Source organism: Anopheles ziemanni, chromosome 3 (assembly GCF_943734765.1).
Source record: "Anopheles ziemanni chromosome 3, idAnoZiCoDA_A2_x.2, whole genome shotgun sequence".
Lineage (NCBI taxonomy): Eukaryota > Metazoa > Arthropoda > Insecta > Diptera > Culicidae > Anopheles > Anopheles ziemanni.
The window spans coordinates 7059013-7071748 of NC_080706.1; positions in this window are offsets into that span (position 1 = coordinate 7059013).

Sequence of the window (12736 nt, forward strand, 5' to 3'; positions counted from 1 at the left end):
TCTTTTCGAGTTCAACGCGAGGTTCATCTGTTTGCTCCGCATGCTGGCAGTTAGTTTTCTCCTCACTCATCCGCCCAAAGTCCGCCACGCAAAGTGCGCACAGCAAAAGTGGATCTCATTAATTACTAATTAGCTTCCAACGTTTACGTCGATGTCATTTCTCGTCTTGTCAACGGAGACTTCCCCGGGGCCCCGTTTCGGATGCATAAATGACCTGTTGTCGGGATCAGTTCGTAGAAAATAAAAACAGAAAAACCAACGCAGCTCCGCAAAACTCCGAGGACGGAGCAGAGAAAAAGAACAAACTCACCCAAGCCGCAAGTTGATAAGCGTACGTCGGAGAAGGGGGTAGGACGGGAAGGAGTACGGGGCTGGTGGTAATTGCCCTGCGAATGGCAGCCACTCAATTGCGGCCGTGCGTTGCGCAGCGATGGGCTAATTAATTGTCACGCGCAAAAGGGCTGCCCTCGGAAAAACGCACTACAATGTAGAGCGGACGCCGGCCGTCCACTTGAGGATCGGATTGGCGAACCCACCGCCCTTCTCCCTGCTCCTTTACCTCCCTCGATCACTCTTGTGATCACAGGCTTGTGCCAAGTAGATGTTTGTTGGTGTGTTGGAAGGAGAGCTTAATATCGTTTAAAGAGCGACTGCTTTTTTTTCCTGCCATTCCCAGCCTATTCCCCGTAATAACAGTGATCCGTTTCGAATGCGCAGCTAAGTCCTGGCGAAACTGCGCCCAACACTTGCCCACATCGCGTGTAAATGTTAATCTTCGCACCACACTTGAAGCGAATGCAGCGAAACCATTAAGGTGGCTAATCAATTCTTGCTATCGCATAGGACTGCGTTTATGTATGATTTCTTTCATTGTGTTTCGTATTACTGAAGGATTGGCCTAATAAAAAACACCGTTTGTTTACTTTAACTTTATATTGAAGTTATTTATACTGCTTAAAGTGTTTGGTCTTCGCGACGGTTTTGAAAAACCTATTGTAAAATATTAATTTTGTGAATGTTGTTTTTCACCCTTGATGTGTGTCCAATTGTTTTATATGTGTTTCCAATTGAGCTCAGACAAAAACTACTTGGGATAAAGAATTAACATATTTAAAACAAATGGTAGGAACTTTTCTAAGACCACAAAATAATTTTGATTTGATTTACAGTTTTTCACGGAGATAACTATTGACTATAGCATCCAAATTCTACTTGAACATTATCAAATTTTCAGCAAAAGTACTGTTGTTATTAGTTATGTTTACTTATGTTTGATTGTCTATTCTTAACTCACGTGTTATGAGGCTCACCCGATCTCACTTGATTACTTACCATTCATTTCAAACCCCCAAATTAAACCTATCGAAGAAAGACCATGCAGCGTCTTATCGTACATTATTACTATCTTTTCTACAGCCACGTTTGATATCGACACTTCTTGGCAGATGCGGTACAGCTACCGAGCCGACGATAAGAAATCACAAAAACACATCACACACAATCCAGACGCGAGGCGGTAAAAATGTAAAATGAATCCAATCAAACAATTTAGAAATGATTGCGGCTAATTGGTCCGTTCAGCAGCCATTTCCAAAATGAGCATTCTGCAGCCGTAGAACGGAAACTTTCCATCCGGTTTTCCTACACGCTCAGCCGTAACACCTGTTGTGGAAAACCCGCACAGGTTCCCTCGGCCATCTGCCGCCATGAGAAAACGGAAGAAATTGCGAACTGTTTGGGTTTGGTTTTCAGACCAACACCCATCGTGAGGGGAATGTAGGTATGATTAGTAAACGTCGGTTCGGATTTGAAATTCACACGAAGCACAGTTTTACATGAAATAATCGCAACGTTTGCATGCGGGAGGCTAACACATTTCGAGAATGGAAAAGCAATAACACCCGCACGCCAGTGAAAATGTGAATCGGATTGCGATCGCTTCCATTAAAACAGTTAGAAAATCAAGTCAATTATGAGAAATTACTTTTCCCCAACCATCAAAAAGTTCCGATTTGGTTTTGGGCGCGGGACGGATTCGCTGAAAGTTCCGTATTGAACTGCAGCCAATCTGAGGCTTAAGACCTCATATGTGTCTCGGTATGCCCCGAATCCCCCCCTCACCCATCTACGAGAAAGAAAACAAATGGCTGGCGGAACTAAGAACGGCCGCCCCCCAAAAAACGCAAAGCTGTCGGCAATGCTAACGAAACGAAACTAGGCAGCCGGTTTTCGTGCGATTAACGACCGGATTTCGGAAACCCCTATCGCAATCCCAACCCTCCCCACCCGGGAAAAATGGTGAAAAAATTATCCAACCAAGCGGAGCAGAAGCGCAACTGCTGGAACTGCTAAACATCCTCACACGCATGCCGTCGATGCCCTCGAAGCGCAAAGTGCACAACCTCCACGTGATGGTGGTGAGATAAGCAGGGGTCCTGGGGGGGGAGAAAATCACCCAGGTAGGAAGCAGCCAGTGTGGGCCACCATTACATCCAGGCGCCTAACCTGCCCTAATGCACGTAATGCCAATTTCGCAATTAACATCAATCTAAAATATCGCTAATTAGTTCGCTTTGCCTCGCTTCCATAAGTTCTCTTTCTCTTTGCTCGTTTCTTTTCAGATTTTCCTCAAGATCTGTCTCTCGGGCTTTTTTTCAAGATTGCAAATCGAGGAAAAGCGTCCTTTTGGAAATGTGAAGTGTCGAGCGGACTTCTTCCACGGTAGACAAGAACGACGTCCATGTTCTGGCAAAAAAGAACTGGGCGAGCTTGATGTTTTCGACTGGAAGATGCAGCATAGTCTTCGCTTCAGTCCCGGGATGGCAAGTGGCAAGTCACACAGCTATTAGACGGCGACAGTTTCCACCGCTGGGTGAGGTGCAACATGCGTCCCGATGTCCCGGCGTCGGCGAAAGGAAGTGGTTGGCGCGCGCGCCGGCGGAGAACGAACCCTTTCGAAACTCCAACGGGACGACGGTGGGGAGAAAAGAAAAGTGGAAGGTGCGATCGAGGCTCCGACCGCGTCCCATTTCTCTCAATCGCTCTATCTCTCTCTTTCTCTGCGGTTGGCCGGAGTCGTTGCTCCGCCGGAATTTCTGCCCAGCACCCAGCATCTTCCCCTTGCCCCATGGGAAAGGCCGGCGTAGACGCGTTTTGTCTGGTTAAAAATCGATACTTTGCCTTCTCAACGCCCGGCCCGGTGTGGTGTCGGCAAAGATCAAAGGGAAACCGATCGCCGCGGAATGATCGGGCAGCCCCGTTTGTAGTTAATGCTGTAACACACCTTCATTTCCAGCGCTTTCCAGCTCGCGGGCCTTCGTTCCGGGGCGAAGGCGCGTTCCCTGGCGGGCCGAGGCGGAGAGATCATCGTAATGATGTTGCAGAAAATGGGACGCAATTCGGGCAATCGGTCGACGGTTCTTCGGGGTGTTTTGCAGGAGACACAAACGGTTCCAGTGGACGAATGAGTCGCTGGAACGGGGCGATTTTAAAAACGGGCTCATTGCAGCGAACTGGAAGAGTCCGTCCCGATCGAGGGATTGTAGAACGTTCTTCCCGAGTAGCTTTGATGTTTTCTTTGAGAACTGGAGATACTGAGAGCATTGCAATCATTTCTAGCTATCCATAACTCATAAATATGATTCTGGAGCGAATAATTTTAACTTTAAGAGATGAATTTTTATGACTAAATAATTAAAATAGAAGTTTCTTCAAGTGTCTTAGGAATTTTTTTGTTAAAATCCCTTCACATAAAAAAGTACAATCGCTTTGAAATTGCATCCTTTCTCCAGATCGAGGCAATGCGAAAATAATAACACGCAACATCTCCAAAAGCATCCTCATTTTGACAAGTGTGTCACTTGGAACCGCCAAAAGACGCAATGAAAAGACTGCAAAAACAAAGACACGTGTTCCAAGCCTCTTCCTTCATCTTTACCGACCACAAAAGTCGTCGACGCGGCACAATTCGATGATGACAAAGCGCAACACTGCCTTTGATTTGCTCAATTTAAATAACATAATTAGAACGGGTGTCCCGCCGTCGGTTCCGTTCGGGATGGTTTCGATTGTATTGCAATGCGAGGTCCAACTGTTCGGCTTTCCTTCGCTTGAGTACGCAGCTAAAATTACGCCACACACCACGTTCGAGACGTTTCACACCTTTCCAATTTTGTTTCCCTGCTTATTTTTGCAGCCCATTCCCGTCCGCTTCTTCGGCCACCTTCTTTGCGTTCGCACACGCACACACCAGAAACCGCTCCTTCGAGCCAACAGGCTAGTAATTGAGGATGCGGGTCCGCCATTCTGCGCTCAACAGACTGTTGACGTCGCTAAGCGAGCCCTGATCGATCGAGCGATCGGAGGCCTGTGAGAGGTTAATTAACGACATCGCACGTATAAAACGCACACACACACACAGGCATCATAAATACAGCATTTGTTCCCGTGGCGTCCTACTGGAAGCCCACTGGAAAATCTTTTCCGGGAAACCGATAGAAGGACCACACCGAACGAATTTTCGGGTCTGTTTTGAATCGCCTACTGAAAACGATACACCTGGAAAAGCGGTTTGTTGGAATTTTAAAAGCCCTTCGGAGGAAACAGAGCAAGCTGGTTGCCATGGAGGTATGCACAAATCAAACTGCACACGGCCTGCTCGAGGGGACGAAAGAAAGGACCGGGTAGGTGAAAAAGATGCCGGTGAAGACACTGTGCACAACAATGGCCCCAGTTGGCCAAACCGAATTGGCCGGAGTGGAGGAGAGTGTCGAAGTGCCAATGGAAATTGTTCAATTACTTATTCACTTTAATTAGTTGCGGTCCATTGTTTGCCCCTTTCTGCGCTTCCTCCGAAATCGCCACCTTTCCCCCTTTTCCCATTCGAAACCACTCGCATCGGTATTTGCAACGGCATCCAGCGCCCCGGGAGTGATCCTTTTCTCTCTCTCTCCATCTTGCCCTGTAGTCCAGCCTACCCTAAGGTCGCATTTTCCTCCTGCAGAATTCGTAAAGTCATCATTTGACAGCTGAGTTTGTGGCGTGGCGCTGTTTGAATCGCTGCTCGTTTTGCCGAGCACTGGTATCGGCTACGGATGTTAAGTTCTCGTTTATTTTCCACTCTCATGTGGCCGGATTCGGGTCGGGCGGCGTGCGTTGGGCAAGTGTCACGGTTGGCAGCCTAAGTAAAACCTGGATGGTTGGAAACCATCGGATGCAGAAACGGACGGCGGTCGAAAACCGAGCAAGAGCCTTGACGCTTAATTTGTTCTATGACAAATCGAATGGTTGTCCCAAAGAAATTCAACAATGGTTCGTCAAGTACGTAATTGTTTCAAGTAGCTTTGTGAGAAAATTTGGTGATTGAAAACAGGGTATTCGTTGAACTAGTTTTAAAACAATGCACAATAAATGCATGGCTAACGGTAAACTAATTTAGTGCATGTGAAAATGTGTTTCTGCCCACGAATATTCTCTAGATTCCTTAAACAATAGCCCAAAGTAATGTTTATGATATATGAAGTGCGTCACAAGGCATTTAATTGAATACTTTGACCCATTTTTCTTCAAATAGGAACAAGAAATGGAAGACACAAATTTGTATTTAATCACATGATGACTCTGTTTTGATGTTGTTCAATTGAGACATGTATTTTGAAAACTACATACCCCTTTAAATCTCATATTATTTGTCTAAGTAGAAGTATCCTTCCGATGAAAAAGTGTTATTTCCTTTTAAACATTATAAAATTATAAAAGCATCATTGGGCTTGGAACAGAATATGAAATCTTGTGATATTCAACTTATTAAATGTAATACAAGCTAGCTAGAAGCTTTAACTTGGTTCTACGCTCTTTTTTTACTGTATCGACCGAGTTGAATTGGTTTCTCCTGTCTTCTTTCGATTCTCTTGAAAACATTTAATATTTGGGAAACAAACATGTCGACCATTACTATTCTCATTAGTTTATGTATCTACTGCCATAAATGAAAAAGAGCGTTTTCCGGTTTGTTTAGTAATATTTTCGGGAAAAATCGTTTACCACCTCGCACCGAACCTTTTCCAATGAAAGTTTATTGGAGTATGCACACAAAAAAAAAGTGTTTGCAATAAGCAGCTCGGAGTGGGAGGGGTACAAAAACACCAGAAGCCGTTTCGGATCCTTTGGGTCCCGAAACGAAACGGTAGCATTGTTGGTGGTTCACTTAGCACTATTCTCACGTGCCTTCCAATAAAAGTCGATCCGTGCCGCTCGACCCGCCGTGTGCGACTTGTGGGCGCGCCGAGGATCCCGGGAAAAGGGCCGGCAGAGCAAACAAAACTCCGAAGGAAAAAACGGACCGCTACCGAGCGGTCTCATTAAACGGGTTAACCATGCCGGCTTTCGAGCGGGTCCGTCCGGTCCGACCCGGGCAGCCCGGGAAGCCCTCGGAGCACCGAGCTATTTGCCTTTCTGCCACCAACTACTTTCAATTAGCATCCGCAGCAGCTTCCGTTTCGGTGGCTGGCCAGTGGCTAGAACTCTTCGGCGAGGGTCGCGTCCGGCGGGCTGATTGACGTCGACGGAGACGGGAGACACCGATTCGGAGGAAAAGGTGAAGCCAAATGAAGCCATCGACGCGGGCTCGTTCGGGTCCCGGGTGGCGGCATCGGCGGTACTCAATAAAAGCCAAATCAAAGCCCCGAAACGGTAGCGCTGGCCAATAGGGAAACGATTTTCTAATCATTACCCTGGTGTAAACGGGTGTAACCGGGCGTAACGCGGTCGGCAAGCCTTTGTTCTTGGCGATGCCTCGCTTCCTGGGCGTAGGGAGCGTCGTCTGGGCCCGTGGAACCGTGAGATCCCTGCGGCAGTAATGGCTGCAAATTCGAAGGAGGTCTTCTTATGCCTTTGGCTGAAGGAGTTTTCTTTCATTCGGTGGCTTATGCATGTTGTACTACAAAAGTTATGTTTCAGAGTTGTACTTAAATCATGTAACAAACGATATAGTAATAAGAGAATTCATTAAGAAAGCATCAGAATGACGGAAATAGCTCTGATGCGTGTCTTGTTTTAGATCCCATTTCCTCCATTTTCATCCAACTGGAACTACCTGAACGATCGCTGAAATGCATGAAGCGTGAATCAAGAATGCATGAAGTGTAGCGACAACGGAAGAAAAGGGATGGTTAATTTAAAACACTACTTGAGACGAATCCTTGTAGTTGTTTCTACAAAATGATACCGGTAACGATTAGATTGAATCTTGTTTCTTTCACTCCAGGTGATTCGTCGATGATGATGATGTTGAATCGAATGCTGAGCGACATGCCCGGAACATGGGTTTCCCGGGAAATTCCTCCCGGGCGAATTGTTCGTCTAATCAGAAACGTAGCAGCATACCCAAAAGGGCACCGGCTGAAAGGGCTGAGGGTTTCATCGATTGGAGATCAGTCTCACTTTTCGGCAGCAGAATGACTTCATTAGGCATGCGGAACGAAAGAACCGGACGGTAGGACAACTTCATCATCAAACCGCAGGAGCGACCATCAGGAGCCAGATCGGAGCTAGAGAAAAGGAGAGAGGCCTTTGAGTGCGTCCGTTGTATTAGAATTAGCCACGGGCTTTCGATCATTTTCCATGAGGGCTCGTACTCGCACCCGACCGGAACCGATTCGCAATTAGATCGACATTCAGCCCGGGGCACCCGATTACCGAGGCAAACTACTTCGAAATAGCCACTCAACAGCGACGCAGCAACGACTTTGTCAACCAGCTTTATTATCGAGCGTAACTGACGAGGCGTCATGATGGGCCTTGCATCAAATTGGGCCTCGCCGACCGAGGAAAGCTTCATCAATTGGTGATTTTCGGCTCAGCTTGCAGTCGTGACGCGAAAACGAATGTCCCGAAAAACGATGCTAAGCAACGACACCGACATCGGCATGATTGATGACGGCTGTGGGGTTTTTTTGTAGGCCGAAAGTGGCAAATTTAACATTTCAAACAAAACAGCAACGGTTGTGCCAGTGAATGGATGAGTAGTATATAAATTACAATTCATTGCTAAAAGGGAGCTCGAAAAAGTAATTGATTTGATGATTGTCTCGATGCAGCTCTGAAGCATTAGAGAATCGTTAATGATTATCAATTATTGATAGAACTGCGGATGTTTAAACTTCTATCTAACAAAAACAAAACTGAATAAAGTGATCGCTTTATAGAATCGAAGTTTAAATGAAGTTTTTATTTTGTATTGCATAAACAATAAACCCTTCTTGAACAGAAAGGAAGCTATTCATGTTGAAATGCATTACCTTGTACCTTCATCGACTGTAATGAACAAAGTACATTCATGTTTAATTTCATTAAAATTGATCAGTAATTTCCTTCACTTCAGGCCAGCCCACTTAATGGTTTTGTGAAGCCATCTAAGCAATTTTTCCTGATGCACCCTCAATGCACACGTTTCAATAAAACATATAATTCATTTCAATCGGTCCGAACAGTGTGAAACGCTGGCACACATGCACAAATGACCCAGGGCATTAAATGTGATTTTCCACAGCCCCACAATCGGACATTGTTTTTCTCCATTTTCATACACCTTTCGGAGGGTGTTTTTGTGGTGCGATTTTCCCGAGCCTAATCGCAATTTTCTCCGGACACGTAAGTGAAGAGTGAAGTGGTCAATTTAATTAAGCGATATCTTCGGTATCATCCGTTCAGTCGGTGCTGCTGTTGGGTGGTCACTCGCGTAACAGTAGCCCCCCCTTGGTGATAGCAGATGGAAAGTATGGAAATGTGCCTTTTCCCTCCCTCCGGACGATTGCTCATGTAACACGAGTGGCAGCCTTTCTTCCGTTATCAAACCGGATGCGCGCTGGGAGGATGTCGCGGAAGGGATGACCACCGGTGCCGATCGCAACACACTGCATCACTCAATCAACCAGTAATTCGTCCGCTAATGGCCGGTGCGATAAATCATGGTTCTGGACAGCGGCGCCGCTTCGTCCAGCCGTGATTGGCACTCCGGAGCACTTTTCATTCCATTAAATTTACAAATCTGTTTCTCCAAATTACTGTCATCGGCCACATTCTTCTGCTTCCTCCGGGTGGCCACGCTGGGAACGGTAGAATCGATCAAACGATGCGTTTGCAGCTGCTTCCTTCCTGCCCGAAGACTCCACTTATCGATCGAGTGACACTATTTGCTGGAAGGCTGAAAAATTAAGTCGATTCAAAATGCTAAATTTGTCGACTTATGCGTCGTCTTTCATTGATCGACTAGTTCTCTTAGATCAAAAACACATGGCTAACACATTGTAGTTTGATTTTGCTGATCGTGTTTTCTCTGCTTTTAATCGAAGCAAGACGGTTTTTGCTTATACCAACATACATGATTTGGCATTAGTGTGATTGCAACAGACCGGAAGCAAAACATAAACATACCTTCTCGGTTCTTAAAAGGTAAGCATGATCGTCTTCAAAAATAAATGGAGCACGAGTTCAATTTTAGGTCATTATTTTTTTTTATAAATGTTGTTGTGTTGTACGGTTTTTACCTTATGCGAACCTTATTGAAACGTGTGTTGTTTTGTACGGTTTTACCTTATTTCTTTGCCTTTGCATAGCATTTCATTAGCTATATTTTTTTGTAAATAAATACATTGAAAATCGAGAAGTATGCAAAAGTATGAAGCAGTATTTTTTTAGCATCTTGACGGTGTGATATGTGGCTTATATTTCATTTCTTGTGCACCTGTAAAATATATATGGGAACGTCATTTTTAGTACAATATAATAAATTTAAAGAAATACGTTTTTTAATCAACTAATTGAATGATTTTCAATCCGATGGCCAGCATTCAATGTCGACATTGAATACACCTGGATGAGCTTAACGTCTGTTATCAACGAGCCAGCCATCGGGGAATCTGTACAAACCCCGGGCTCACCCAAAGATAACACAAATTACTACACAACGCACCATTTGTCCTCTTCAATAATTGATGATTGGTCATTTGTATCATTCCGTTTTCCCGGAGGTCGGAGCTGCGCGAGCTGGGCGGGAGTATTTATTTCAGTGTTTCAATTTTTCAATCTGCCTGATTGTTGCCGACGATGGTTAGCTCGCGGCCGGAAATTGCTCCACGATACTATCTGCCCGCCGATTGAGGTCGCAGCCATTTTTCTCATCCCTCCCTACTGGTCGGTTCGTCAGTTTCATGCGACAGAACCGAACTGGTGGTGGGCGAATTAATTACAACCTCCTGTTGCTTAGGGGCTTTATTTTGAACCATTTGATACACACGGGGTAGTTTTTTAATCGCCACCTCCAAAACCACCTCCACCATCGCTCCAGTTTTGATGGCGTTAGCATGGCTTTCAAATGACTGCCTAGCCGGATTTCGAGTGTCACCGGCGTAATCATAGGTATTGGTTGAACGCGCCGTGTTCGGGAATCGTCGGAGGACATTGGAGCTATCGCTAATTTGAATCTTGATGGGAGTGACTGCTTTCGCAGGCGATACATCATAAGCGGGGCGGCTGCGGGACGCAAGCGGGTCGGAGAATTAATTGAATGACACAAAATTGACTACTGTCAAACCGAGCTCGATTCTAGTCGATTACCACGGTAAATGATAATCGTCGTTGCCTTTGACAGTGGCTTTGCAGCTTGGAGTCTGAAGCTATTGCTGACTCTGATGGATATGAAGTTATTATTTATAATCAACGCTAACATACTTTGTTGTCTATGACAGCACAATCTATAAAATTGTTAGATGAAATGGAAATATTGAGTTAATCTTCAGCTCCACTGACACATAGCTAATGATTTTTTTAGTTGCTTTTCCCGGACATGTTTACTCATATTTTTTGTTATTTCTTTATAAAATTATGATGATTGTTTATTCAACATTTATGTTACCGGATGTTTGCTGTAACTTTTACTCACGTGAAGTATCAATTAGCAACATGATGATCGTCGCCCCGTCGATCACGATCGTACAAAATGGCCGCAGATGGTAGAAGTTTGAACTAACAGTGCCTTTCTCTCTTTCCGCCTCTTTCTCTCCATTTCCTACGTGAAGTGATTATAAAGTCATTTCCGTCCATCGCTTCTCGTGCACGTTACCGTTGATTTGGTAATTAGCGGACTGTGATGACGGTTTACCTTCGAAATATTGCTTCTACAAGCTGATTTGTGTCAGTCACCTCAGCCGCAATGTGGCATACCGGACTACGCTGGGCTCCAACAAGTATATGCCCTTTTCCCACGGAAGCGGCAGCTGCCTAAACTCTTTTCTAGATATCACATTTCACCAACTGTTGCCTGTTGCGGTTGGAAACATCATTTTCTGGTGCTAGCTATAACCAACGACACACACCTCGTTGCGGTGTGGATTATTATCTCTTTCCAAAACGCTTCGACAGATGCCCGTTTTTGTGTGTTTGACTAATGATGGACATCATGTGATGGAAAATTAACATCGAAAAACAAAACAGGATGATGCGTTATTACATTCGAAGCTTAAGCGATATAAAAGGATACAGATGGTAGATATTCTAGCAAGATTTAGTCACGTTTCAATAATAAGCTTTCGAAAAATGTCGTTGGCACAGAATGTATATCTATATGAAAAAAATACAGAAACTATAGTTTCCATAAACAAGTGGGAGATTCACAAAAATCAGACAGTAAATCGCAGCGAAAACGTATTTTGTTTGAAAAATGACTGTTTCCAGAAGGAAACTGGTGCGCGTTCAACCATCGCTAATTTGTTTCTCCTTTGGGACGTGAGTGACACCCACATTGATTTACGAGGATGAAATTCCGAAAAAAGGAATGAAAACAATACAAGGGAACACTGCACTACGCAGGCGAAAGCAAATACATCCTGGGCGTGAGGGGGGGTTGCGATGTGCGAAAACCAGGAACGATAAATAGTGGAAATCGTCTGAGCGGAGCGAGTAGACCAGCTGTAACGAACAAGGGAAGAAAAAAGAAAGGCAAGCAAACGGTACACACACACACGCACGTAAGACATCCAGCTAAGACTGAGCAAGTACGAATGACGAGCTCGTCAAATTTCCCGGGGGCACGGACATCCTCTTTAGAGTTCGGTTTGGTGGCAGGATGTTGATGCTCAACGAGAAAGGCGAAAACGAAGAAAAGATGCAATGCGAGAACTAAAACCGCCCGGCAAATACAGCAAGGCGAGAAGAGAGACAATAGGCAAAACCAGGGGCGAAAGCGCTTTAAGATTGCAGGAAAAGAAAGATCAACACCAATCCGGCACATTGGGTGGTGGTTAGAGGGAGAAGCAGTAACAAACCCACCACCATGCGCCATAAATAATACATTTAACTTCTAAAATACTTTTACACTTAGTCTCCTAACAATATGCGCTCAAAAGTCAATTAACTAACCTAACAAATTAGCCTCCGCGTAGAGGAAAAAGAAAGAGAAAGAGGAAAGAGAGAGAGCAGTGAATTCAGCGCTTCGCGATGCCGACATTTTTTCTTATGCGAACAAAGAGGCAACAAAGCAGAGTAGCTCGTCTTCGATTGGCTGTTCGCGTCTTGCTTGGACCCGCCCCTTTCGCGCACGCGGTTTAATCGTCCTGGCGTGCACATGCTACCACTACCAACACAAAACGCTCACCGTGGTTCGGTGTGGCACTGCCGACCGAGCTGCAGGCGTTTCTGGCAGACAGAACTAGTTTCGAGTCGGCCGAGCGAACATCGATCG